The sequence below is a fragment of the Hevea brasiliensis genome, chromosome 18, assembly GCF_030052815.1.
Source record: "Hevea brasiliensis isolate MT/VB/25A 57/8 chromosome 18, ASM3005281v1, whole genome shotgun sequence".
NCBI lineage: Eukaryota > Viridiplantae > Streptophyta > Magnoliopsida > Malpighiales > Euphorbiaceae > Hevea > Hevea brasiliensis.
This window is the reverse complement of record NC_079510.1, coordinates 34,204,333-34,210,332: the sequence shown is the minus strand read 5'-3', so window position 1 is coordinate 34,210,332 and position 6,000 is coordinate 34,204,333.

Genomic DNA, 6,000 nt, shown 5'->3' with positions numbered 1-6,000 from the left:
AGTTGCCCCAGATAAGGATGAGAATATCACTGCCGGCAGTCATCAGTAGATGACCCAATGTAATAAGTTTGTGATAATAGAAGATTCATGAGAGATAAGAAATCGGAGACCTAGTCCATCGGGACGTATCGTAGTAACTATACAATATTCTCGATGTCCGCTCTGTAGTCGCAGATTACTGATGCGACATGAGATTATTGTGTAGAGCTGCGTGCATCCCCATGGTGCTCCATAATGAGGGTGTTTGAGATGGCTTCTGTTTTGGTACAGTTATGCTAGAACAGAGTTCTGTATTTGCAGAGGAGTTGGGAACTCTTGGTTAAGAGTCTAGAGTTAGAATATTGAAAGGTTACAGTTGGGTGATAACTAGAGTCAGTGACTCAGTTACCCCGGCATGAGCTAGAGTTACATCAAGAGTTGCCATCGAGCGCAGGTTTGGACTAGTTGCAAAGTAAAGGTGACACTTATAGAGTGAGAATAGTATACCTTGTGTGTATCAGTATGGAATAAAGTACAACTCTACTACCTAGAGAAGGTCGAAACTATGAATTGATGATTTATAGAGCTATGATATGATAAAAGAGTCATTAACTTGACATGGTTCTGGCAAGGTGGTAGATGTAGTACCTTTGTTGCAGCAAGTTAGGATATAGTCCTATCTTTTCAGAATGGATCAAGGTTATTACCGATAATGATGACTTATGGAATAGTGTCCCGATGGACCGTAGAGTGTGGTAGATAGTAGTTGGCTCGGGTATCCTGGTGAGGATACAAGTTCCATTATAGGAATCATATATAATCAGATCATGATGGATGTAAATCCTTTGAATTGGATGACAGGTTTGTGTGCCCGGAATCTTAAGTTTTGGCTAGTTGAGTAAACATGGAAAATAATAATAATAATAATAATAAAATTACTGCAAAATTAGTTCTCGAGGTAGTAAGGGTATTATGTAAGCTAAAGGATAAGAATAGAGATCATACAATAAAAGTATGACTGTAATTTGCTGAGTTCCTTTCTAATTTCAAATTATTCAAAACAATAGTATAATCTAATTATAATAGTGTTAAGAGTAATAAATTAGCGAAGATAAATCACAGAAGGCCAATGGATAAAGAAAGTGCAGAATGAAAGTTTGGACAATTGATTGCAGATGCAATATAATCTAAATGCTAGTGGAAGTACTAGCTAGAGTGGTCAAAGGACCAAATCTGAGTAGCACAGACATATGATAACGCGATAGAGACTCTGAAAGATATAGTTAGCAAATCGCTATTATGTTAGGAAAAAGAATGGAACCAGGGATAGAATAGTCAAGTTCTATTTTGGGTAAGACAAAGGAAATAAATGAAAGGACAACCTAAAGAGCGCATAATAAAAGGAACAAAGTTAAGATATAGGATAGGCTAAGTGTTATTCTTGGCAAGGAGAATGACAAGGATGGAAAACCCAAAATGGGACCACATTAGTGAGAAAAGTGATGGAGGTATGGAATACAATAATAATGAGTAAATGTTATAAGGTGTGCGATGGTATTGCGGACTACCTAAATAGGTAGAGAAAGAGAAGTTAGTAAGCGATAAGTTGAATAAAAGTCACTATGGGATAAAATAGGTATTATGAGAGGAAAAGAATTATAGATAATGACTAATTTGTTTTAGGTTAGACTTTTGAGATAGTGAGAAGGTAGTTAGAAGTTCATTATGAATGTCATTCAAACATTTTTAGTGTGATCAACAGAATCACTTCATAGTGAAGCAATAACGACGGGACAATAGTAGGGGTAGAGCGAAAGTGACAAGTCCGGATGGTTATAAATCACTAGAAAGTTCAAGGATCAAATTAATGACCCTAGATAAGGGTGGAATTAGTGTTAGAAGAATTTATTAGTGAGAGAAATCTTTCAGGAATCAACAAAAGTTAAGGGCACAATAAAAAAAAAACGATGATAGATATGAATCATAGGTCGAGTATAAGTAAAGTTAATAAATTATAAAATATTATGTCAAGAAGGAAAATGGTACGGTAAAGGGTTCATGCAGATGATACCTTATAGGTAGAGCATAATTGTGCTAGGAGATGATGAAATTTGGAGAGAAAGACCAAGAAACTTAGGTGAAACGTTATAATATGACAATCGGGTGTAGTTGAATATAGGAGGATATTTTCTTTCTTTTCAAATTTAGCTTGTGCTTTTGGTTCTAGAAGGTTATATAAGAAATGAACCGAGTCAAGGAGACCTAGTTATTGAGAGTTTGGTAGGCACAAATTCATACATAATTTCTGATATGAGAATGACAAGAAGTGCATACCTAGTATTAAGTATGAAAGGACAAACAGAGTAATGACAGAGTTAAATTGAGTTAGCTACTAAGGCTTGTAATCATTTTAAACTATGAGCTAGAGGAAATACTAATTGTGGATGAGTTTCAATAGATGAAATTATTGCTAATGGGTAATTTGAGGTTGAAGTTTGGAAAGTTGTGGGCAGTATATGTGATTATATTAAAGAGAATAAACACGTGAAGTATCTTATTTAGAATTAAGGCATGACATACATTTCCCACAGCCGTGTTAGTTCAGATGGAACTTATAGTTTCTGGAGCTCCTATCCATCCAGGATGAGCAATTTCCTACTAAGGCTGGTAGGGAATGATAATGTTCTGATAGTTAAGTTGGGAAAGGGGTTACAAAAACGAATTTTCTATGGTTAATTATAAGTGTTACAAAAGGTGAAGAATGTGCTGGCAGGAGTAAGCCGTAAGGTTAGAATTTTCGAAGTAATGGAACTAGTAATCAAGATAAGACTAAGAAATAAAAAGAAAGTTAAAGTTGATGATGTGATAGACGTCTTTGAAGGAAAAGGTGTAAGGATGAGATATGACTAAAATTAAGGAATAAGTACAGCAGGTTGAAAAGATACCAACAATACCAAAAATAGGAAAAGGGAAGTGGATAAGATGCAAAGGACAGGAAGAGAGCTCGATAGAGTCAGTTATAATGACGAGGATAAGGAGTGTCTAACCACTGCTCCTGTGTTAACACTACCTATGAGCGGTGAAGGATACACCGTGTACTGTGACGCCTCCAGAGTTGGCCTAGGGTGTGTTTTGATGCGGAATGGAAAAGTAGTGGCTTATGCTTCAAGGCAGCTGAAGAGGCATGAGCAGAACTATCCCACCCATGATTTGGAAATGGCGGCTGTAGTCTTTGCACTAAAAATCTGGAGACACTACCTGTATGGTGAAGTGTGCGAGATATACACCGACCATAAGAGTTTGAAGTACATCTTCCAACAGAGGGATTTAAACTTGAGACAGAGGAGATGGATGGAGCTTCTGGAAGACTATGATTGCACCATCCAGTACCACCCTGGGAAGGCCAATGTAGTAGCAGATGCTTTAAGCAGAAAATCTTCTGGCAGTTTGGCGCACATTTCAGCAGAGAAGAGACCGTTGATTCAGGAAGTACATGAGTTGATGGATCAAGGTTTAATCCTAGATCTTTCAGATGAGGGGGTATTGTTGGCTCATTCTTGGTGAGGCGGACTTGCGGAGACGAGTTAGAGTTTCCCGATCAGAGACCAACAATTAATGAAGATCATAGAAAGAGTACAAAGAAGGTGAAGGTGGTGAGTTTGGATTTGCCAATGATGGTGCCCTAGTGCAAGGTTCTAGGATATGTGTGCCCGATGTGGACAATCTCAGAGATGAAATCATGCGAGAGGCACACTATACACTGTACAATGTCCACCCAGGTTCCACCAAGATGTACCATGATGTGAAAGATAGCTATTGGTGGAATGGCATGAAGAGAGACATAGCAGACTTTGTGTCCAAGTGCTTGACTTGTCAGAAGGTGAAGTTTGAAAACCAGAGACCGTCGTGAAGTTGCAAGAGCTCCTATTCGAATGGAAGTGGGAAATGATTTCTATGGATTTTGTGGTCAGGTTGCCTCGTACCACGCAAGGATATGACTCGATATGGGTAATTGTAGACCGCTTGACCAAATCAGCTCACTTCTTACCAGAAGACTACATACTCAGGTACAAGATGCCCGGCTCTACATTCGAGAAATAGTCGATTGCATGGAGTTCCGCCCATAATATCCGACAGGGCCCCAGATTCACTTCTCGATTTTGGAGAAAGTTGCAGGAGCCACTTGGCACACAGCTGAACTTCAAGACGGCTTTCCACCCTCGCATGCACGACAAATTGAAGGACAATCCAAACATCGAAGACATGCTTCGCATGAGTGTTTTGGATTTTGGAGGTCAATGGGATGAGCAGCTAGCTTTGGTGGAGTTTGCCTACAACAACGATTATCACTCCAAAGATAGGATGGCACCCTATGAGGCACTATATGGAAGAAAGTGTAGGTCTCCTCGTGTTGGACAGAAATGGGGAAGCGAAGGTGCATGATGTAGACCTAGTGCAAGACACTTGAGAGGTAGTTCCTTTAATCGGGAATGACCAAAACTTTTCAAGAGGCGTAAGAGTTATCTGACCCACTTGACGGAGGGATGTGGAGTTTGCAATGGGCGACTATGTATTCCTGAAGGTTTCTCTAATGAAGGGAGTCATGAGATTTGGAAAGAAGGGCAAGTTGGCACCTCGGTATATTGGACCTTTTGAGGTTACGGATAGAGTTGGAGCAGTTGCCTACCGGTTGGAGCTACCACCCAACCTTTCTCACGTTCATCCCGTGTTTCACATCTCCATGCTCAGGAAATACATTCCAGATCCTTCTCATGTACTACAGCCGGATGTGATAGAGCTAAAAGAGAACTTGACATTTGAGGAGCAACTCAGAGCCATAGTGGACTACCAAGTGAGACAGCTAAGATCAAAACAGATCCCTATGGTTAAGGTTTTGTGGAAGAGCCAGTCAGTGGAAGAGTGCACCTGGGAGTCAGAACGGGACATGCGTAGCAAGTACCCTTATCTGTTCAATGTGTAATCATATACTTTATTCTGCCTTGTGTAAAATTCGAGGACGAATTTTCTGTAAGGGGGGAAGAATGTAACACCCCTGATTTTTATATATTATTATTGGGCTTCGTGTAGGTATCCTCAATTCGCCAAAATTCGACAGTTGTCCGGATCTGTGAATTTCTCGGCCGCATGCACTACCACTAGGAAAAGTCTCTGAATTGGATCGAGATTTTGGCTACCCCACCATTGTTAGGCATCCCGAGCACGTTCCCGAAGTCGGAATCGGCAAAGGTAAACCCGAACCTTGCTTTTTCATAATTTTCTAGTGCTTAAATAGGATTAAAAATCCATAAAATATTCGTGGTAGCTTAGAAAATTACGATTTTTTTTGCAATAGCTTAGTAATATTTCTAAGGACCGCAGGGCAGAGTTTTATAATTTTTAGAGCTTATTTGAGCAGTTTTTGCAAAAATGATCAATTATAAGGACTAAATTGAAATTTTACATATTGTGATGGATGATTGATTTGATGGGCCCAGGAGGGGCTGTGTGATGTGATTGAGTTGTGGATATATGGATTGTGGATATAGAAGTGTGTTTTGAGCCCTTTTACAGGTTGGGTAGGTCCTAGGTATAGGGGAGACTCTGCCGGATTTTCGGCATGACTTAGGACGTATTGGGTCTTTTCTTGATTTGTATTGAGTCATTTGTATTAAATGATTGTAATAAAATTGTCAGGTGAGCCGGGACAGCCTTCTTCCTCCGCCCAGCTGCCTCAGTGACCACCGTCAAGTCTGTGAGTAAAATATTAATTTTAATTGTAATTTCGATATTATTATATGTTCGATGCCCATGCATCACTTATATGCATATATTTATGTAGTTAAACTCTAGGCACGATTTATGATGCATTGATAACTATTAAAGTGCCATGATGTTGTTGTGGTAATTTGGAGCAGTGTGCGTGCGTTGGCGTGCGTGTGATGTGGTGTGGACTATGGATAGGACGGGTAGTCACGGCTTGAGTTCTTCGCTGAGACCCGATCCTTCGAGGGGTAGTCACGG